The sequence below is a fragment of the Falco rusticolus genome, chromosome 10 (genome assembly GCF_015220075.1).
Source record: "Falco rusticolus isolate bFalRus1 chromosome 10, bFalRus1.pri, whole genome shotgun sequence".
NCBI classification, from domain to species: domain Eukaryota; kingdom Metazoa; phylum Chordata; class Aves; order Falconiformes; family Falconidae; genus Falco; species Falco rusticolus.
In genome coordinates this window covers 16,960,929-16,984,905 of record NC_051196.1, presented here as the reverse complement: position 1 = coordinate 16,984,905, position 23,977 = coordinate 16,960,929, and positions in this window count along the sequence as shown.

The window sequence follows — 23,977 nt, the reverse complement described above, 5'->3', positions numbered from 1 at the left end:
TTAATGATGGAGGCTAAAGACTGTCTACTAAATTGGGTGTGTGTGTCCACGTTGGCAGCGCTGGAAGTGTTATACATAATAGTGGGGTTTGTGAACCTAGATTTTAAACTCGAGCCTTGGATTGAAGCACAGTAAGTTTGTGAGTTGTGTTTTGGAAACTGGAATCCAGACCAGGATTCAAACTTTGCAAATTTCCTATCTTTTTTTTTTTTAATGGATGACATTAAAATCTGAGCCTTGAAAACCTACACTTGTAGGGATCACAGAGGAAAACTTGACTCTGTAGCATGTGGCATCAAACCAGTGTGAGGAGGTTGTGACCTGTGCTCGTGGCAGAAATAGGGTTCTTCCACAGACAAACGGTTCCACATGAAATGGACATTGTGATCTTGCACAGTCTCTGAACAAGGCAGCACGGCAAAGTTACCACTCCTTGGAGACAACTGTCTATCTTTATTCTGGCTGCATGTGGATGATGAAGTCGGTGTTTAGATTTCATATAACATCTTCTCAACTTAAAAACCAGTGTGATGCTCAGAGTCATGGACTTCTCAACTCTGGTCTATAAACAGGCTCCTGATAGATTTTCAAAGGCATATAAATGATGCGGGAACCTAAATTCTATTTTTCAAAGGGATTTATACATATATTAGGAATGTATGAACTTAGCACACTTGGGCAATAAATCCAATTGATTTCAGGAAAGTTCCTAGGCAGCTTTGATATTTTGAAAATGCAGCCCTTTGTCTTATGGGCTGAACTTTTTCTCATTTCCCTTGCTATTACAATGAAATGAATCTTGACTATCTGCCATGACCTAAAACATGTGCTAGAATTCAATCAGCAAAAATAGAACAGTGACAGTCACAGCTGACGTCTAACTTGCTTTTTCCTCCTGCTGAAACAATATTTCTATATTTTTTTCCATGAGTGCAAAAGAAGTTGAGTTCACCTAGAGAATGAATTTGTCTGCTGGTTTCCTACGGGGCAGCTACGGTGTGAGTTGAGCTGGGACAATGTAACATTTGCTTTTATGTGCCACTGCTTCTCTGACGCTGACACCTAAAGCACTGCAAGAGAAGACCATGCTCTAGGCTCTCCAACCCTGTGCTGTTTTCATTGAGCCCCTCCATGAAGCTCAGCCAGTGTGTTGTAACAATGTCTTGAAGTTATTTATACCACTTCTTGGCAATTCAGACCGACCCTTTTTTTCTGAAACTGTTAAGACCAGCATCAGCTGGTTCTGATTGTGAAGTGGCTTCCCTGAATCAAAGTTTCACTTTATGTACACAAACATAGTTATTAAAGTCAGTAGTGAGTGACACAAGAGCGTGACTGTCCTCCACAGGACGAACAATGTCCCCCTGAGATCAGTAAACTTCTTCAGATACTGTTCACCATCAAACTGGGCTGGATTTGTCATAAGCACCCAGAGATAAAAATCCCATTGGGATTCCAAGGCCACTGTTTCCAAACATTTGGAAAAGGTGGCCCCTTTCTGAAACATTGGTTTTCATGCAGCCCCCTGAGTTCATGCCCCACAGGGCAAGAGGAGAGTGAGATTCAGCTGTAATTTTGGCTTTAGGGATAAATGCCCACTCCCTTTCTCTGGAGGAACTGAGCTGCTGCCAGCAATTAAGGCACTGAAAAGCAATTCGTCGTTCCCTAGAGAGCATAACCTCTTGCCACCGGTAATTAAAACTCTTCTTGTGGCTGCGGTTTTGCTGGCACGGCTCTCCAGCGGCACTGCTTGTGCCGGCAGTGTTCCTGATCCTCATCCCTTGCTCCAGGGTTGCAACACACCACTCCCTGTGCTACACCAGCACAGCTATGGATGCATCTGTGCAATGAACTGGAGCAAGGAGTAAGTCCAGCTTAAAAATAGCCTGGCAGTGAAACACTTAGGTTTTTGTGTGTCTTCCTCCAAATTGGATCAAATTCCTGATCCGTTTCACAGCAGAGCCACAAACCAATACGCCAGGAGAACTGAGGGGCCCGTGCACTGCAGGAGGGAAGATGAAACAAGCAGTAGGGAAAGGCTGGAAAGGGAATACCAGAAGCCAGAGTTGGTGCTGAAGACTTAATCTCGTGAAACCACAGCCTCACTCTTCCAGCCAGGAAAAAGTCAGCAGCTGCTGACCAGCGCTGTTTTTTCTAACACTTCAGAGCCCCCTTTGAACTCTTTCGTGGCCCTGGGGGGATTGTAGCCCACAGTTAAGGAAACTCTGCCCTAGGCTGGCCATTCAGTCTTAATGCACTGGGACCAATTTTCCAAGGAACAGAAATTTCCCTAACTGTTGGCACACAAAAGCTATCTGCTAAGGAACATGCTTCTTTCCACCCAGCACGGTGAGAAATCCTGAGAATTCTGATAGGGAAAATTGTAAGAAATCAAATATAGGTCTGGTTAGAAGACTGTCTTCCCCCACAACATGTGTTGACAACAAGGGCTCAAAACCTATTTTCTTTAAAAGTTTTATAGGAAAATATCTTTTTTCAGACACATTATAATGGCAAAATATTGCACTGGTAACAGTAAGTCATTCCTTAGGAGAACGTTCAGTTTTAAAAGTGTTGGCTGGCTGTATGTAAAACACCACTGAGAAGGAGAGGGTTTGTTTTGAATTGTTTGCCTGTAATCTACAAAAACTTCCTGAGATTCGTAGAGAAATGGAATGATTTGTGACTCATAAGGAAAACATGAGTTACTTCTTTTTATTTTAGAGTATAAATGCAAAGATCTGTGTATGAACAAGGAACTAAACAAATGCTTTGGTTGTTAGTAGCAGATATTTCATCCACTTTGAAACCTGAATACTGCTTTTCTGAAGCAAAACAGACTGCTGCAGGACAGTCTGAAATTATCGATAGGAATATTCATACACATCTAGTTGCTGGGGCAAAAATGAATGCCAGATTCTTGGAAAGACTTGCATATTTTACAGAAAAAATTAAAGCCATGCTGTTTAAAGAACATTGTTTAATAATATTCTTTCTTTCTGCCACCCTATGTTCTTTTAGTTCTTTTGTTATTCAGTGTTGGTATTCAGGACAGATATTTGTGTGTGGATAATACTAAGCAAATGTTTCAGTGCCATTGGCTTTAAAGTTTAAAGTTATAAAGAGCATATTTTAGTGGTTTCCTGAACAGGATTTAAATATTTTTTTTTTGCTTGAGCCATGACCTTTAGCTAGAAGCTTTTTAAGACTTTATATTATGATAGCACTGATCTTGACTTAGACCTATACTCTATAAAACAAATAGTAGGTTCACATTATTCAAATGTTGTCCCTTGCAGTATGTTCCATTCCCCAGTACAAGCCAATGAAAAAAAGTCAATTTTTCTAAATGAATTTCACACATCCTCTAAAGTAACATCATTAGCAATTTGTTCTCATAGCTTTTCTGTTTCGCTGAGCATTCAGTTTCTTAACATGAGGTTTTTATTTCATTTCTCCCCACTAACATATAAGAATATATTTAAACTCAAATTGGATGGCATTGGATCCCATTTAGAGTGACCAGAATTCATCTGGACTGTACTCAGTGTTAAAATAACTAGGCTTCTACCCCAAATGAGAAACTTGGATTTGGCCAATTCTACCATAAATTATTTTAGGCAATGCCCAAAATGTAATAGCTTGTATAGAAAAGGCCCAGTGCCTCTCCAAGGACTCCGGCAAGCCCTCTGCAGTTTTCCAGTGGTCCATGAACAACAGCTTGGAAAACAGAGCCAAGAGAAAGGAGAATGGTATGGTTTATCAGACTCCTTCGATCTACTACAATTGAGGGGGGAAATGTACCATTAGTTAGATTAGATTAACGCTGCTCTTATAGTTAATTTACTAAGCAAATTTCCCTTTATGTCTGTTTTCTCTTTTGTCATTTCCTTTTTTCCTTTCCTTTTCCTTTCAAGCTCTTTTTCTGTGAGAAAAGATGTGAGATCTCTAGCAAGGGGAAGAGAGAACCCGTTAAATGCCTCATTATCTCTGAGGTCTCTGTTGATTTAGACTTCTAGCAAGAGAAATGGAGTTCAGTTCATCTCTGCCTGAACTGACACTGCAGATAACCCCAGCACATCCATCTCAAATTGTCAGCTCAAGACAAATTACCTACTCTCCAGGATACTCTCTTTCACTGATTACCTACTACTCAAATTAAATGCCATCTGACTTCTGAGAGTCTTTTGTTTGTCAGATTCCACTGGATTATGCAAAAATGATGGGGGTAGAATCTGGTGTGTTTGAAGTCTTGAGAACAGAGTGCACAGGCTCTGCTTCCTCATCCAGCTTTGGTGGAAGAGCTCGGGCTTTTCCTAATCTGTTTGCCACCCCACAGTATAGTAAACTTTACTGTCAATAAGAAAGATAAAACCTAAAAGCCTTCTGAATAATGCCCTAAAGCAAGAAGATACTGTGAAATCCTAATGTTTGGTGACAAATATTTCACACAACTAAATCTGAGACGGAGTTTGGAATAAAAACCCCGGTTTTGGTTCATTTAAATCTTTTGCTTAATTCCTCTATTTTAATGTGTGAGAGAAAAAAACCCAAACCTGTCAGGAAATACTTCAAAGATGGAACTAGTAATTGCAATCGTGTTTACCTAAAATTTTGTCTCCAAGACTTTTGGACTTTTTGCTTCATTAAACTGTAATTGTTTGCCCAATATTTTCCATGTATTTACCTTAGGCTCTTTTATGTGTTTTTTTTTGTTGAAACTTTCTCATTTTCCAAAGCAAGATAAGAGGAAAAAAAACCCCAACGATTTAGATGTTTTGCAGAGAAGCACCTTCAAGAAACCCATACTTGAGAGAAAGGATTTAAATTATAACAGATCAAGGGCTGCCTTTTGCCTTACTGTTGAGAGTTTGCCCAGAATTGGCTAATTTACAAACTGTTGAGAGATTAGCCCGCCCTACACTCTGACAATGCAACAAGAAATACATAGGTGAAGGCTTTGGATATTCAGCAGGTCCTGAGCTTGCCACGTGCGCTGTCCTGACACGGGTTGTAGGGGCCCAAGAGCCTCAACCTGACAGGGCTGCAGGGACTAAAAAGCCTTTGGCCTGATCCGGGGGCTGCCCAGGAGCTTCCATGCAGTTGTTGCTTATGGCAGCTGGGGGCTGCTGTGGTGTTGGGCATTGGGAACAGGAGCAGAGAAATGACAAGGTCGGCATGTGCTCCCGCAGCCCCCAGGCAGACAGGTGAGCTCTCCTCAGCAAAGCCCCTTGGAGCTCTGTCCTCAATGTGCAGAGTGATGGTGGATAATTTTACATCTAAAGCTGTATTACAAAGCCAAGCAGTTTAGAACTAGAGTAGACCCTCTCAAGTGGAGCACACGCAGTTAGCAGTTTTGGAAGTAATGAAGTCTTCTGCTGAAGCAGCACCCCAAGTAAAAATGCCATTCTAAGTGTACTAATTGCGACCCACTGGAAGACAAAACCACTACATGAAACCAGTACTGCAAGGTGTGATGGTTTATATTATAAAGGCCTGGAGACACAGAGTCCTTTGCAGAAATACCATGCCTAAGCAGTACCAGAAATGTAACAGGCTGAACTGAGATGACAACATTTCCTTGACTCTGAGATTTTGCGACATTTATAGATTAGTCTGTAATAGGCAAGTTTTTCTGTTCGCTCTGTGTTCATAGGCATTTATGTTACAGTCTGCATAGTTTAGCTAAAATGACAGTGCAGCCTTACACTCATTTTCATACACTTATATAAATGCATATATATGCATACACATAAAGATTAAATTTTAGTATTTGAAAATATGTTAGAGCTGGTATCATTCTTTCCACATTCAAGGTGAACTTCATACCAATGCGATACCTTGCTGCAGTTTTCCAGTGGCAGTAAAGGCTTGCCTACACTGCTCTCAACAGGAACTGTGGCTCTTACAGATATATCAGATTTAGTGTTAGGTAGGTCAGCAAGTCTACGGATTGCAAGGGTATGGGTAGGTAAGATTGCATCCTACAATGTTTACCCGAATTCACAACCAAATGTTCACTCAAACAACTGCAGCTGAAATGTTGCAACTATTTTAAAGGTACATTAACGTCTTAGACTACCAACATTTAGATTGCATGAAATATTACTCACTAACACTATTTGGTGAGTAACCCACTAGTATCAATATCCGATGAGGCAATTCCAGTGAAGCCAGTGAGAGCCTTACCAAAGTAAGGAGTGAAATATAAGTCCTGTGATACAAATTCCTTACTTTTGGGGAAGAACAGTTTTTGAAATTATGTTAAACTGCATATACCATTCCTGTATGAAGCAGCTTTTCATGAGACAATCTAGAAAATCTCCAATTTAGCAGATACTATTTTCTTGTAGACATAGCTTAGAGTTCTTAACATTGATTGATTGAAGGTAAAAATTAAACTTTTTCATTCTGAAATTATAACAGAAAAGCAAAGATACACTAATCTGTACTAATAAACTGTCTATGGAAGCACCACGTTCATGCAGTTAACTCCCCGTGCTTTTTTTTTTTTTTTTTTTTTTTTTTTGGTATGCTTAAATGTTTTCCTTAAATGTAGCTTTGAAGATCTCCACTTTGTTTGAGAATGAAAGCTCCTGGTGGTAACATCTCTGGAGATAGGACAGTGATTAATAGTCTCACCTTGTCCATGCCAAACTGATAGAGCTTCAGACAACTGGGGAGAAGAAGAATGGCTCTGCAGAGAGCATGGGGGATTTTATTTCACATAAATACAGAAGCAACACTGACAAGCACTCAGGTCACTCTACTCAACTCCCATACTGCCACAGCATACCCCAACACACTTGTATTCTTCCTCTGACTTCACAAATTCCTTTCTGCTTAGTGGCACAGCTTGGACAGGATGGAAAGAGAGCATCCTCACCCAAAACAGCGTACTGCTCATTGGCCAGAGAGCTCTCCTGGGAGGTAGGACATGAGCCTTGAGTCCCCTGAGGCAGAGGAAGAAACTGAACCCTGACCTTCTCTATACAGAGATCAATGGTCATGGGCCCCCCGCATGTCCCATGTCATGGATTTCCCAGGGCTGTTGTGGCTTTGGTTCTCCAGCCTCCTGCAAACCCAGTCCTCCCAAACAGGCCCATTGCCTTTGCATTCAGTCTCACACTCCCAGCTCCCTTTTGGCCACTGAGAGCTGACATTCCTGGTGTCCCTTCTGAGTTTCTGCATGCTAGAGAATAAAATACAGTAACGAGCCCGGTCCATAGTTTAGTCTCTCTGTTGCTTATGTGGAGTTTGGGGCTTCCACTGCAAGTCCTTCCTGAAACCCTCTTAACCACTGCCTATGATGTAGAAGGGAGGCTCCTCTGTGGCTGAATTTTTGAAGGTAGCAGCAGCCACCACTTCTTTAGGGACTTAGATGTGTTAGGTGTTATAATGCATGTGAGATCACTGCTGTTAGGGAGCAAAGGTGGGCAAACTCCTCTTTTCTGAGTTTTTGTGATACCTGAGCTTGAAACAGGCTTTGAGCTGCTCAGGACTGCCAGGAGTGATGTAGTAGTACCGTGCAGAAGCAGGATTTTAGGTCAGTGAGGATTTTTACATTAAACTGTTTCCATAGACACAGTGTCTCTAGAATATAGGCACTTCTGAGGTATTAACCTGGGATACTTATGATCACGTTTTACATGTAGGTGCCAGATTTTCACTCTGGAACTCCTAATTCCTTTTTTGGATCTCACCCACAATGTCCTACATCTCATACATAAAATAATGCCTTCTTCCCTTCATTTCTTGCCTGCCTGATTTATTTAGATTACAGGATCTTTGGGGCAGAGATTAATTCAGGATAGTATTAATGTATACAGCGTGTAGGTCTGTAAACCATAGAGGCTTTTTGTCTCCTTGGGTATTCTAAATGTAATTCATAAAGTAATTCAGATGATAGAACCATTCCACTATCAGTGTATGCATACAAAGGAGAAGAGTGACAGCAGGAGTATGTAAGGGTTTTCTGGCTGTATATAAATATGGAAAGTAAACAGGCTACAACATAGACTGAAGCACTGGAACCCAGCTATCCTTCCTGTTAAACCATCAGCATGCTCCAGGTACGGTTTTGGCTTAGGACACCTAATGCTTTCCCAGACAACCCTCCAGAGCAGTTTCAGGAATGGAATGAGACTGTCATGGTTTCCATTAGGTAGTATGGATAAAACCACCCTCTTTGGAGAGGAAAATGGTTAGCCATATGGGCACGTGGTCATACTATACCACCTGAACTAAGAAAATGGGTTCTTCCCCATTTTATTTAAGGGTGGAGCCATTTTGTGCCTTGCTCAGCTCCATCATTACAGAAATCTGTAAGAGAACACTTGGCACCTTGCAGAATTACAATTGTAGCTCTTCATAGCATCACTGTCTTATTTTGGCCTTCTGTCCATTAGGACATGTTGCCAAGAAAAATACAAAACTGCACAACCACACTAAAATGAAAGGGAGTTTCATTTCGTTCATTTAATTCACTAAAATGAAAATGAGCTGTGCACATCTTGGGATCAGATCTGCTCTAATTTACACTACTTTCCCCTCTATTAAGCTTAAATGTGAATCTCAGTTGCACAGAGGGCATGTGGACTGACCTTGAAGGGCCCAGCAGAAGTCTGTATGGCCAGGGCAGGGGGTGTGAGCTCTGCCTTTTGCAGGAAGGGCTCTGTATTCTGAGCATGACTCTTCCAGACTCAGGCAATTTCAGCAAAGACTTCTTGTGGGCCCAGATCTGTTTGTTCAGGAGGTGGAGTTTGTAGGTGTTACAAGGAAGGTATGGCGATGACAAAGGAATTGATCAAAAGGGAAGAAAAAGCAAAAAGGGCTTTTTAAGCCAGATGTGGTTAGAAAGAATTTTCTAAGAATCTAATATATAATTGGGAAGAATTTGGAAGAATAACTACCTAAAAACATTCAATCGCATGGACCTTTCACAACTAGATAGCGATCAAGCATTCTGCAGAGAACAACCCTGCACTGGGATGAATATGCCTTAGGTGACCTCAGAATCCTTTTGCTTCTTTAATTGCTATGACTGTAACAATAAAAAAGACAACAATGTTGTGCATGATAAAAGGATCATTTGCAACTAAAAAGAGTATTTCCACATTAAGAAACTGGTTGGTTATCCAACCACAGTAAATATTTAAAACTGCACCACGGTGAGAAAGGGCAAAGGAGATAGTAACAAAGAAGAGGGGGAAAAAGAAGAGTAAGTAAGGTTTCAAAGCCAAAATTTTCCATTGTGTGTGACCTTGTTAGTATGAAAAGGCAGGGATAGAATCATCACGCCTATTAACATTATCAGGCATTAATAAATTGTTTTGCAAACCTGGTACTGAAATTCATACCTAATCTCCAGAATGAGAAAAAATGCTTGAAATTATTTTAATTGCCTTTTAAATCCAGTGGCTATTAGTTCAGTGAATCTCTGATAGGCTCTGTTTACTAGAACTGTTTAGAACATTGGGCCCAAGTTCTAAACACAAGCCAGGTGTTTCCATTTCTAGCAGGAAAAAAAGGTTAGTATTATTGAGCAGCTCCGAACTGTACAGTGAAAGCATTCTTCTCCCCAGAAAAAAAGTTTTACCATATTTACATAAAAAAAATTAAAATATTATGAATCTAAGTGTCAGCAAGATGTATGCTAAGCAGCTTGGACAACAGCTCCCAGCACTGCAGGAAATGCAGGTTAAATACCACTAAATACCAAGTCTACTCTATTTAGTTCACTGATCTGCATCTTTGCATCTAGTGAATGTTTTAGAGTGAATTCCCATGCAGATTTTCCTCATATGCCTTCAGGAGCTCTTCAATTCATTACTATTCACTGTGCAATTGTAACTGCAAAATCAAATGCAGTTCAAGAGACAGTACTGTGTAAGCCAAAGGAGACCCTTCTGTTTCCCCTAAATCTAACTCTTGCATTTAGCATCTAATTTCAAAAGCTGTGGAGATATGCTTTTGGCTTTTTTAAAATGGCACAGAAAGGATTTCTTTTTTTCTTTCTGAAAACTCTGCTTTTGCTCTGTGCATGTGTCTGGTCATTTCTTTGACATATGAAGACCAGGTCTATGAACTCAAGCAGCTTAAGCAGCTGTTTAAGGTTAAGCATAAGGCTATGAATATTTATGTTGGAAGTACTATTTCACAGCATAACAAAATCAAAGTCCCCCAAACTCAGTAGCAGGCAACTGCTTGTATTTTGGTTCTGCTGAAATTATTAGCATTTTGTGATTTGGGAGAAAACAATTTTGAAGAAGCCTATTTTTTTTCAGCCACCTTTGTTAGATGAAATCGTTTTCCAGCCATATCTCATATATTTAAAGGCAGTCACATTCCTAAGTTCAGGATTTCTTTAGCTCCAAATACATAATTGCAGCATAGTGAGGAAAGTCCTCAGTAGTACCTATGTCAGAGTTTGTTCCTGTCCTGAGCGAAGTTACAGTCAGTAAGGATGAACACTGCTTAGCCATACATTTCAATAACATTCCTTGTTTCTTTTCAGTTTGCTGACCACTTTGTGGAAGAATAATCACCCAGATCCCAGCCTTTCCCTCCTCCACACTCACAGCTTTTCCTTTCTTCTGGCTTTCTTTACTTTATCTCTCCTTTTCTTAATTATTGCTCTCTTTATACTTCTTTAGTTGTGTAGATGATTCAGCAATGCTTTTTGATCTACCTGAAGACTGCTCAGCTGCTGCCAGGTATAAGGCAATTATTTTGGCAGTTTGTGTGATATCTCACTTTTCCCTGATTAATTTTTCTAAAAAGGCCAATAAGGGGAATCCAGCCAACATTTCTTAAGTGGAAATTGTTCAGCCACCATGTTTGCCACGTTAAGTAGCCACCAGATAATCTGTGTTGTCATAATCAGCTACCACAACATTTCTATATAACGCAGCCGTTAGAAAATTATTAAATATTTCCTCATATTAGCAGCTAACAGGACAAATCCTAGTTTTATGTTTGTAATCAATTCATTCAATACATTTAAATAATAAACATATGCAATTCTGATTTGATCATGGATGCCACACAAGTAGAGAATAGAATTTCCCTTAGCTATTAATCTGAAAGTGATTTTGCAACAGAGGTGTCTTGCCTAAGATTATGCTCAAGGTGTAAGAAAAAAATGAGGCAGCAGAAACCTCTAGTCCTGCCTCCTCTTTCTGTTATTCTCACTGAAATCCATCAGAAAGACCTGGCAATCTGACAAAGGTCAGAAAGGTGATCACTTGTCTAGCATTTGGGGGAGATTTTGTTTGTTTGCTTTTGTAACCATAACTAGCCTCAGGAATGTCCTTTCTTGCAAATATTCTCGTTTCTGGCTTGTTTATGTCCTTGAAAATTTGGTCCAAGAAATTTGATTTCAATGAGAAATACCAGCTTTGCAGGGGTTTTGTAATCCAAGACGTAGAAAAAATGAATCACGGTTATGTCAGGCAAGGAGACAATAATGGCAACGGTGTGGCACAACTGGGTTGGTCACCTATTCAGAAATCTGGGATATTGAAGTACTCCAGGAAAAAATCCATGCTGCAAATAAGCTCAGTAAACACTTTCCTGATGGTCAGCAGATGAAGTAAAGGGATTGCCTGAAGCTGAACTAAACAAAATCAAAATGTCCTCCAACACAATATGGTAGCTGTTTTTTGACAGTGACAGAAGATCCTCTCTGGTGGCATCACTTCATTTGAAAAAGTTACATTCAATGAAAAAAAAAAAAAAAACAATGAAAAAACTCAAAGGAAATGTAAGAGAGAACAACCTCCTTTAGGTCAGTCTGACATTGCTGTCCTAATTTTGAGAAAACATTCCCAGCAAGGAATGGACTTTCTAGTCATATGAAGGTTCATAGTCAAAATAAACAGAGAGAAGAAACTGTGGATAATGGACAACCACGAGTACTCTTGTCTGTTCTACAGAAAGTTTTTCATTTTTATCCAACTGTTTTGTACACAAAAAGATGTTATAAAAAGACTCTTGGCATTACCTTTGCTAATGCATCCAGGATCTTTCACGGAATACAAACACAAATTTAGAAGGCTGTTTTATTAGCTATCTTCAAAGGTTAGCATTATCCTTAGCCTGACGTGAAAGGTATGAGGAGATTGTTCCCAAGACCACAGTAAGAGGGAAAAGATTTTAGTTAACATCATATTTTGAAACAGTGCATTTCTTTTATCAAGACTCACATACTGTAAAATGTAAAAGGCACCCAGCATCTCAGCGGCTAGAATGACTTAAAAGCAGGTGCTGGCCTCTGCTAACAATGTAAGTGGAAATTAGACTGAGGGAGTACATGTGAAAGGGACAGACACTCCATCCCTTAATACTGTAGCCTGGAAGAAAAGAAGTCATTGACATTCCAGAGGAGGCCAAGTTAATCAGTAACACACCTGATCAGTGTCTCACAACTTCACAACAAAGATCCTTTCTCCCACTGTTCACATCCCTTGGACTATGGGGTGAGATCGAGGGGTGCTGCCGGTTGGCCCTAAGCATTCCTCCTCAGCCTAGGGGACAATCGGTGCAAAAACGTGGATGGCAAAAAATGAAGTTCTGGGACTGAGATTGAATACGGAAATTACTGATCGTGCTGTAGCAGCTTGTTGTGTCCACATGGATACATCTCATTATCAGAGATTAAGGGTCATTGAAATCACCTTCTTTTTATGCAAATTAAATGTTGCAGGGGCCTCCTTTGCAAATTGTGAGTATGTTCCCCCCCTTTTGGCAAAGTTCAAATAGTTGCTTGTGTGTGTGACCTGAGTCTGGGGCATTTTCCAACACCTCAGCAAGTCATTCAAGTGAGAAGACTTTCTTGTGAGTCAAGAAAATTGCAATTTACTCTTCTCTCTGGAAGAGGTTCTAATTATTATTTCCCCCACACACATGCTTTTTCTCCACCACCCCCTACCACACAAGCTCTCACCGAAATCTTCGTGAAAGTGTTAACAAAACTATTGAAATACATTGTGACTTCAGATTGCTCAGCAGGAACAACCCATAGATCTGAAAGGAATTTCCTCTTTCCTGAGGGCTCCTGGAGCTTATATACGCCTGTGAGAAGAGGAATGAAAACCTTTCTCTCCCACATCCCAAGTGATGATGAAGCAGCACAAGGAGGGCTGCTTCGAAATAACAAATACATGAAGCAGTTCTGAAATTTCCTCATAGGACCAGCTTTCCCTGAAAAGAGGTGAAAATGGGACTACAATTTCAGTGCTAGCTTCTAGTTTGTGAAAGAGTGGACCAGGTATTTGCAATTCTTGCAAAGTGCTTGCAGATCCAAAGATGACAGACCTTCAGTTTTAGCTATTTTTGGCTGGCTCTGTAACCTTTTTGCCTTTCCCAGGTACTTCCCAGCACCTTGTAACTATTAGGCTAGCAAAGCAAAAAAGAGTTTAAAGGACAACAATTTAATCCTTTCCAGCGCATGTATCTGTCTCATTAAAGCATTCTCCTGGAGCGGTGTAATGATACATCAAATGGAATCTATTTCAAGGTAAAATGAGTGCTGCTGATGGCTAACACACTGCTCCCGAGGCCTGGCTTAGGCCCCAGTCCTAGTGCAGCCTAGCACTGAAGTAGATTAAATATCAACCCGGGTCACGTTCTCATGGCCCAGGCACAAGTGCCAACATTCTTCCAATTATTCAAGGCCAAAGAAAGAGCAACCTGCCTGACAGAGCTGTGACACAGCTTGATTAGATTTAGCTTAGAAGCCTGCCGAAAAGGATACTGTGGTATTTAACTCAGATGGAGAAAGGAATGGCATCTCTGTTTAAACGAACTGGGGGGGAGGAAACAAAAAAAAAAAAAGTCCGAATACATTTCTGTAATGAGGAAGAACATGTTTTAAATTTAAAATTGTCATTTCTCCATAATGCAGCCAGTATGTTCCACATGTGTAAATCGGTTTAATTATAAAAGGTGGCTTCATACACGCTTTATTTAAATAATAGCATTTTTTAGTCTGTGCAGAATCTTTCAGACCAAATAATTTAATCTTCCAGTTAGATTAAATCACCTTGGGTAAAAGGGGCAGAAGCTGGCAAATGGGACAGAAAAGCATGGACAGAAACTGGGGCTGAGTAAACACGCTTATTTCAAACAGAAGTTGTAAGAGGAATTTGGGTAGGAGAACACACGACTCCAAAGATCAAATTATCAAAGTGATTTGGCTGTGAGTTTAAAGTCTAGGGAAAAACGTGACGCATGTTCTGTGATTCAGCCCTGAGTTTCACATCTAATCTGACTGACAGGAATTCCAGGAGCGTAGTAAGTCAACCATCATATTGCACTGCTGATTTTGCACTGACTGGCAGCCAGAAGAATGCTGCTGCTCCATCTCCTGACATTCCTCAGAGGCCTGCTGCCCAAGCATTAGGCAAAGCTCAAAAGGCTCTTTATTAGGGCAAATAGACACATTTTTCCATTGAAAATTAACCTGATTTTAAAAAAAGAGAAGGAAGAAAAATGAACATAAAAATCACACAAGCCATTTTTTTTTTCAAATGAAAAAAACACCTTTGTTTCCACCAAAACGTTACAGTTGCCCACCATGCTCCCCTGTGTCTACCGGGGAGCATTTGGGAAACATTTTTCACCTTGGTTATTTTGTGAGGTATTATTGGACTCCAGTATAGGATTCAGTATAGGATTACTGTGTTCATTTGTGGGATTTGTGCAGGGCATGATTATTTTTAGGTGCCTATTGATGTTGGAGAAGCAGCAGAGTGTGGACATTTCAATAAAAATATCAAGGGACTGCTTGTAATCACTTAGATGTATTCTTTGTAGAGGTACTGGCTGAGAAAGCAATAACTCATACACCTAGCAGGCTACACAAAGTTTTACATGACTTCAGTATTTAGGACTCTTGGCCTACCTAATTTGCACCAATAGCTATATTGCCATAGTTGGCTTACCTGTACAGAAAGGGAAGAACAGATAAAATATATTCCTGTAAGATTGTAAATTAATAGCAATCACTCAAATATCAATATCATTACTCTGGTTGAAGGGGAAAAAAAAAAAGAAAAAGAAAAAAATCCTGTTGGGATCCAAAATTATTACACCAAGGTATAAACTACATGAACACCAGATTGAAGAGGAATTATAATAACGTGTGTATATATAGTGACCTAAAGCCCAGTCTCTAAATTGACACCTACATTCCAGAAAGCTGCTCAATCAATTAAATTCTGGCATGAAAAAAAAATCTGTGAAAAAAAGAAATTGATGAAATTTTCAAATACTTTGTTAATCATATGTAAATATTCATAACCAAAAGGATTAAGTTTTTGTATTGAATATTCTTTCAAATATTGGTTTTATTTTGAAAATTTATATTATCTATCTCACAGTTTTTCAAAATTTTTTTATTTTGTATGAAACTTTCACTTGGAACTTGTTATATTTTTTTAAAAAAAAGGCAAATAAAATCTTCCAAATGAGATGTCTCATTCAGCCTGAAATGCATTTCCCTTCCCATTTCTTGCTTGCAAGCTGGTTTCACTCCCCCCCCCCCCCCAATTTCTTCCTCTCCCTCTTTCCCCACTTTTGGTTCTTACAGAAAATGTATTTGCACAGCTGTACTCATAAAGTGTATATATTTAGGTTTTACTAGCATTAGCCTGGCACAAAAATTCTATTAAAAGTAACTTTTTCGTTTTAGGTAATTCTAAACAGGTATTTAACCACCAGCAAAGGGGCAGAAATCGTACCAAGTCCCTGTGTAATAAATGTCAATGTATTCTCTTCCTAAGTTCCTAAGCAGTTTCATCTACTTTGGGACATAGTTTATCACCCTCTTAACAACCCTATCCACACATCAGCTTGTGGAGTGAGCTGTTTGATGATGAATTGTACTGTATCTTTCTACACCTAAAGGCTCCTATGTGGTTTTTGAAAATATTCTTAATTTCTTTTGCTTATTATTCTCTCTCTTTTTGTCATCACACTATTCCTCCCTTCCCCAAATTTTACCTGGCTCAGTTGGCTTTCATAATTCATTTCAATTTATGCTGAAATCTAATAAAGGTTTTCTTTTTGACCTAACATGATCAAGACAGTTGAAAATAGATGGCCTTGGACCTAGAATCAGAGCCACTGCACATACTCCATTTAAAACCAGAGCCTAGAGGGACCTATTCTTTTTTTTGTGTCTAGAAATGGGAAAAGAAAGTTCATTCTCAGCATTCAGTATCAGTCACTTCATTTTGAGAGGGTTACTGTGACCTACATAGTTTTTAATCTCCTCTTTGCCTTTTCAGGCTTTTATGGAGAAGCTAATTTTGGCCTTCTGACTACAGGATTTTTTTTTAATGTGAAGGCCATGTGGAATGTGACACTAACTAAGCGTCCACTTGGGAGAAGTAAACACCTTGCACCTCAAGTGCAGCTCTTTGCACTGTCTGCCCCAGAAAGCAGATGGGCACCCATTTGTAAAACAGAGGTTTGTTTTCATGGTGGAGGGTCTCTGTGCCCTATGAAGCTGACTGTGAAGGGAGCAGCCTCATGATGCAACCCATTTTCTCAACTTCATTCAAGCAGAAGAGCCCATAAGTCTTGACATTTTGCCCCTGGCAAAACAAAATCCCTTCCCTGCCTTTGCCTTGTCCCAAGGCCACTGGACTAATTTTTAACAAAAGAAACATTTTTAAAATGAATGAGTCAAAGAAAGAGCATCCTATTTCTTCCACCTAGCTAGCACGTGGCACCCTGAATGAAATAAATCCAAATAAAACTTCATGCCATGCTATGAAGTAGCAATAATTACCAACTGCCTTAAAAATATAGAGCTTTATCTATTGATGTAAAAATGAATTGATGTAAAAACAAAAGACCAGTCCTACAACTCCTACAAACACAAATGATCCATTTTGACCAAATGGGATCATTCATCTGAAAATGAGTTGCATAATCAAAGCCTTCATTTTCCATGTGGTATCATAATACATATTTCAACTTGTCAAACAAACTGGAAAAACCACAACGAAACCTTGGGGATCCTGGGTGTAGTATCATGTCTACAATCAATCAGATACGATGTGTAGTCCTGAAATAAAAGTGCTGTTATTTCATGTCCAGTCCTGCTTCTGGCAATGTCAGTTGTATAAACAATTATTTCAGATAGATTTATTTTAATTTACTGTTGTAGCACTTAGACTGCTAAGCTATAAGGTGGTGTAATAACTCTGCCCTTAGATATGGAAGTAAGTTCTATAATGTTTTCCTTACGCAATGATCACACAGACCATGAAGTACATTAGAGGTCATTGCAGACCAGGCAGTTCCCAATTCTCAGTACTACTTATATCAAATACAGATGTGCTTTTTAAAGTGCCTACGTGATTTAGAAGCCTGAAGCTCACCGATTGCAGCTACAATTTCATTTCTGAATTATGTAGGCATTTTTCAAATTTCCTCTTTTTAGTAGAGGACATGGCAGATATGGAGATACTGACTTTCCACTGGTGGAAGTTGCTGCTTGCTTCTAGTGCAGCCACACTGGTACAGCCATAACTATATTTGTATAGCATTCAGCTGAGCAGCTACACAAAATGATCAAAGCCATTTAAACAGTCTGAAGATGGAAAAGAAGAGTTTTGCTTTCAGTTTTGAAAATCTGAATTCACTCTTGTGAAAGATACTGGACTTGAGCACAGAGATTTAACAGTTTCAAAAGCATTCAGGTCTGCCAGAAGCCTTGGTAAGTCTTAATCTACCACCTAAACCCTCAAGTTTCTTCCTGGTCTCTGAAGGTCTACCCAATTGCATAGGAAAGGTGAGGAACTCAAGGGGGAATTGGTTAGTATGGATATAAACTTACATCTCATTGATATACAGTGTAACTCAGGCTTCAACATATCTATTCATAGTCTTCAGAGGGAAAAAACAGATCTGAAGTTCTGATTTGGGTCCAATTTTAGCAGAAACCTTAATTTCTAATTTTAAATCTAAACTTTCCCAAATGTTGTGATTATAGATTATTGCTGGTTTGGACCCTTTCCTAGTTCTGGTAATTTATTGAGGTTCCTAGGGAAACAAGTCTCAGCAGAAAGGAAGATCAGACCAGGCAACTGACACACCTACTGCCAAGTAGTTGGAATACTTTTAAGTTAGTAACAGAAATGTTAGAAAACAAACCCACCCGAAGCAAAACCTCAGCTAATAGAAACTGGAACAGCTCTAGCATGTGAGTTGTGACCAGCTCAGAATCCAGCCTCCTAGCTCCCATTTGACCCCAAACTCATCATTACACTAGAGGAATGGCCCCAGCTAAGCCTGGAGCTTTCTGTTTACCCACTGTTTCCTCTTCACCTAATAGAAGCCCAAGATGAGTCTCTTCAAGCTAGATTTAAACAGAAAAAACTTTGGGGGATAAAATCCAGCAGAAGAAAGAATAGTGAGCTATTGAAACTCCAAGGGTAGAAACTCACCGATGTGAATGCAGCATAGAGGCAGTCTCAGGAAGGATACTGTGTCATGGTTTGTTTCTGGGAAGGGGCAGCAATCATTATGTCAGCTGATGACAGTCCTTTGAATTCTGACATTTGCCACAATGCAGAAGAAAACAGGGTGGAACATTTACAATAAAGAAAATGTTTAAAAGAAACCTCAGCCCAAGAAGACAACTGGTTTAATAGCTTCATTGCAGATAGGCAGGCAAATGACTGGAAGAACGTATATGTTCCACTGCTGTGTTTCTCCTGCTTACAATTACTAGGAGCTGTCCCAGTGATCATGGGCTGGATTTTAGGATTTTAACCTTAGAAAATCTTGTCATAAAATTCACAGGGAGATGGTTGTGATGGAGTTGAAAGTAACAGAGCTAATTTAACACTATGTGCTTATGAGTCACACCACTGATCCCAAGTTAAATACATCTAGGTCTTAAAGCATGTGCATGAGCGGCATCTTGGAGCAGGTGAACTTAAATTGTCATGATTTAAGTAAGATTATTGCTGTAGAATTCCTTTCTTCAGCCCCACTTCTTATCTAATCATACACAGAATTAAAGTAACAGTATGAATTAGTCTTTGAAAGAGCAAGTTCTGTTTAAAATGACAGGAAGGCAGTATATAAATCATAATAATAAACAAATAAGCTCTAGATCATGAGGATCTTACCTTGCTGATGAAAATTCATAATCAGACCTATAAAGTCAATGCAACTACAGCTGTTTATAGCCACTCTCCAAGGAAAAGGGAGTTGGCAGTCTGGCCTGAAACTATCCTAGTGACAGAAGTAGTATTATATAGACACAGGCCACATGGTCATACTCTTGCTTACCTTTTGGTAATGCTTTACCTGTGAGGATCCTAATAACTTCAGTGCTATGGAATACAGTAGTACTGAATGAATATAAGGGAATCTGAATCTCATCCAGTGCTGAGAAATCTGTGAAAAAGTACATTTTTTGACCAAAATGTCCCCAGTCACTCGCTCTCCTCTCAGTTTTCAACTAAATGTGTGCTATGGATCAGGGAAGCGTATCCAGGAAAGATTACATTATGTGCTTAAGATCTGATGTCAATGGGAGTTGGCACCTGAGGTAAGGCTCTTCTCTATCAGGACCTTGTCTACATCTCTGTTCCTCAGCGTAGAATTTTAGGTCATGGAGTGCCACAGGAGTAGCTCCACGCTACCTGCGCTGCCTTTGCTGTCCTGCCTGGTTTCAAAAGCACACTGCTCTGGGAACTGCAGGCCTCCCTGCTATCAGAAACAGGATGGTTAGGTTGTGACCCCACACACCTGTGTCTCTACAGCAAAGAAGGTCCCCACACGCATGATACTAAAGTGGCCCTCAGATATGTCAGTACCTTACTGAAGTTGTGTCCTTACTGAAGACCCTGCTATAAACAGCATCACTGAAATGGTCTGCGTACAGCACATTCCTCTTCCAGTTTTTTTTTTTTACTGTTGATCAAGTCATATTGTCATATGAAGAAACACTTCAGGTCAATGTGACCCAACATTGCCACCTGCAAGAAAGCCTCCTGTTCTTCCCCACCTGCTCATTCCTATTCCTGAGCAGCATTTCTTCATCCTGGCACAAGCAAGTGCACAGTCTTGAAGTAAAACAGATTAGGAAACCAGTCTGGCTGAAAAGAAACCTGGCAGGAAAAAAATGTCAAAATATGTCCATTTTCAGCCAAAGTGGTTCTCCAAATTGGTTCACTGTGTAGCCAGTAAACCAATCATTCTCTGCCAGCATATGAGACAAAGTGCTGCAGGGTGGGAACAGAGGACGTGGCCCAGGGGACAAGAAAGGACGGCTCCTTCAGAGCAGCTGCCCCAGCTCCTGCTGCCTGCACTGAACTGCAGCCTCAGGGATCCAGCCTACAACGTACCCCCACAAACACTTTTGGTAGGACAGCTGAGGGGAGGTGCAAGGGCTTTGGAGTCAGAGTCAGGGGCTTCTTTAGACTGCTCCACAGTCATGAGTAAGCCTTGTGAAATGGCTTTCAAAATGGTACCAGCTACCTCCAGAGAAATAATACCTTTTCAATGAGATGAAAATCAAAATTCTTATTGTTGATTGGTTGTAGTAATGAGAACTTTCTTTTCTCTTTCTGCAGTTACAGGCTATACCCCCAGGGCATTGCCTATGTTCCAAGTATTCCCCAGTACACAATACAAGTAATCTCAGCTGATGATGATGATGGGAGAGTATAAATCAGATGAGGAAACTCTGCCAACCTAAACCAGCTTTGTAGTTTTCAGATGCAATTTTCTTTGACATAAATAGTGTTTAGCCACACTTTTATTTAAAAACAAGTGCCACCTTCTCCATAGTTGCCTGGATTTCTCTGTGGCTGGTGAAGTGTCCAAGTTCCCTTCCAGTCTTTACGGTTCATTCTCTCTCCCTTGAAATCTCTCACTAACCATTTCTTGTACCTGCACTCCAACATTTCGGTCTATTCACTGCCTGGCTTTCTTACATATTTCAGAGCTGCTAAGCAGCAGTGGAATTCCCTAGGAGGGGTTTGATCGGGAGAAATGCCGAGAGTCATAGTAATAAAATAAAAATAACAACAAAAACCAACAGGGTATTATAGATGTTCAACACTCTTCAGAATCAGATACTTAGTGTATGAATTGTGGCAAGTTTTGCAGCCGCCTGCGCAGTCTAAAGCAACCCTGCAAAAACTGTATGTAATGCAATAAAATGGTTATTCTTATTAGCTGATGTAACAGCATAGGGATCTCTGCCAAGAACTATGGACCTTACATGTGGTCCTTTGATAAATATCTTTGTATGTGCTTGGTATTAACAAAAGCATTACCATCTGTTTACCTTGCACTAATACACATCACATTTTTGCACAAATCCTAGCTTGTATTGCATAAGCCTAAACTAGGCACTGTATCCATCAGAATGGGTGACAAAGGTTTAAATCAAGCAGGCCGTGTTTCAGCACGTTATTCATAAAACTAGGTCATGGGATAAATGTACTGCTGGAACACAGCTTTATACTAATTTTCCCAGTAAGATGCATCATAAATATTAACTGTCCTGAACACATATACACAGGCTCATGGCCTTGGCTCCAGGCCCTTCACATGGAAGCTGGAGAATGAGCTCTGACTTAAGGTAGTGAGAATGCGAAGAACTCCAAATTATCATCAATAATAGATTCTTTGCTGCCTCAAGGTTTTTCAGCCAAACAGTAACACAGTACCGCACTTGGGAGCTTAGCACCACGGAGCCTGGTCCTACAACACCTCACTGAACGGAACAGTGGTTAATCAGGCTGTGTGGGACTAAGGATTGTTTGTCTTAACATGCTGCCCCTTTAGCCACTTTGATCAGAGTGCTCTTTTCAAGCTAGCTTTTAAACTTAAACAAACTTGTACCTCTTTGCTATCTTCAGCGCAGCTCTACTAATAACGTGGGCTCAGTAATATGCAGCTTCCTCTCCTCCCTCAAACACTCACACACACACACTCTCCATTCTATTATCACCCAACACATTTTTCAGCTCATTTGTGATATCTGAATCAGGTATGTCTGCACACAGTACGTCTCATATGCTGCGGGAACTTCCAGAAACAATAGTGTAGCAACATCTAATTATTTACAGCAGCAGCACAAAGGAGGAGATTAAGATTATTTGTGATCATGGGTACGCATCCTTCTTTCCATTCTCATGGTATTTCCTGCCTGAGTGAAAGGAGGAAGAACCAGAAATCCACTGAGAATGTCTGTCTAAATTTTTTCAGTCTCGAGAAGTATAGCCAATAATAACAGTATTCAGAGTGCTTTTCCCTGATAATTTTCAATGTGCCTCACAAAGAGGGATAAGAATAATGATCCTTATTTTATAGACTATAACACGACCAACAAAAGAGCCAAGAATGGAACCCAGATAGCTTGCCCTTTCCTCTGGGCTTTGCTATTGTTTAAGGATTAGGACCCACATTCAGGATAACACCTCAACCACATGCCTGACTTCAAGCATTTGCTTAAGTCCCATTGATTTAAGCACATGCTTAAAATTAGGCATATTCTTAAATATGTTCCCTAACCAGGCTTTAAATAACCATCCAGTCTTCTGGGTGCATATTCAGATAAGGCCAGATTTTATTTAAACTCAGGAAGAGGAGGAAGAACAGACTGGGTGCAGCTGTTTTGCCCTTAAGTCATCCTGGTAGAAGTTCCCATATTGCAGTTAAAAAATATACAGTGTTCTTAGTTTTTGCCAACAAAGTTAGTAAAGTTAATGGAATCTCACCAGAAGGAAAAAATGATGATGCCAAATGTCACCCAAATCGACTGAACTTTCAAAATCACCAGCATTTCCCAATGCTGCTTTCCCAGATTTCCCTGTGAGAATTACACAACCTTGCAGCTGAAACTAGAGCAGCAGCAAAAAAAATCTCAGCACATGGCCAACTCTCACCTGCTAATGCTTCTGTGAATTAGAGAAACCTCTTGCTTACTCAAACCACAATTTATCACTATTATCCCCACAGTAACAATGTTTACCTACTCTTAAGTATATTAACAAATTCTTTATGTTTACCTAGACTTAATGCTTCTCTTCTTTTGCCTAATTTTGCTCTAAACTTCTCTTACTTTTTGTTGATCTAACAGCCAGACATTTCTACATCGAATTTAATGAAATATTTACAGAGGACTGTTATTGAGGATAGGTGAAACTCACAAAATGTGATGCCTGAATTTGAAACTTTCAAACTGTCCCACAAAGAAAAATCTCTCACCCATTTACAGCCCTGGAATTTTTAGTCTGGGGTACTCCGGTTAAAGAAAGCGATTTCTCAAATCAAGGCAATTCTTTATACACCGCTCAGATGGAAGAAAAAAAATGTTTTGCAACAAACACATTTCAAATATGCACCCAAGCCTTTGTTGAAAGACATATTAAAAATTCCCAATGAGATTACAGTGAAGATTACCCACATCCTTACTGTTAGCCACCTTATTCTGTTTATTTGTTTCCATTCTGCTGTGGAAAAAGAAAAGAATTAAGGGATCTTTTTTCTCAGTTTAGTATCCCAAATCTACTGGAGTTGCAATTTAATACATCCAAAATGAGACAAGATTAGGGCCAACTTAATGAAATATGTCCAATCTGAGTAAGCTGACACCCGATGGCATAGTGCAGGTATGCAGACATATAATGTATGTCTATACATGATGTGATGTATAACTATTAATATCTGGTCAGAGATATTAATAATAAATGAACATAAGAAAACAGTCAAATCTAAACCAGACAAAGACGCCATTATGCTGGCACCATACAGGCAAAGATCAGGAGACCCTCCATCTCCAGGAAGTTTCTCACTGTCCACCACCAGTTTCATCACATTTTCTGACTTATGCGCGAGGTTAGTCTGCTCTTTTAGATAGCACTTGCTCTGGGCTCTTTATATTGCATATACATTGCTCTCTAAAGATCACCACTGAGGTTCAAACATTCTGGCA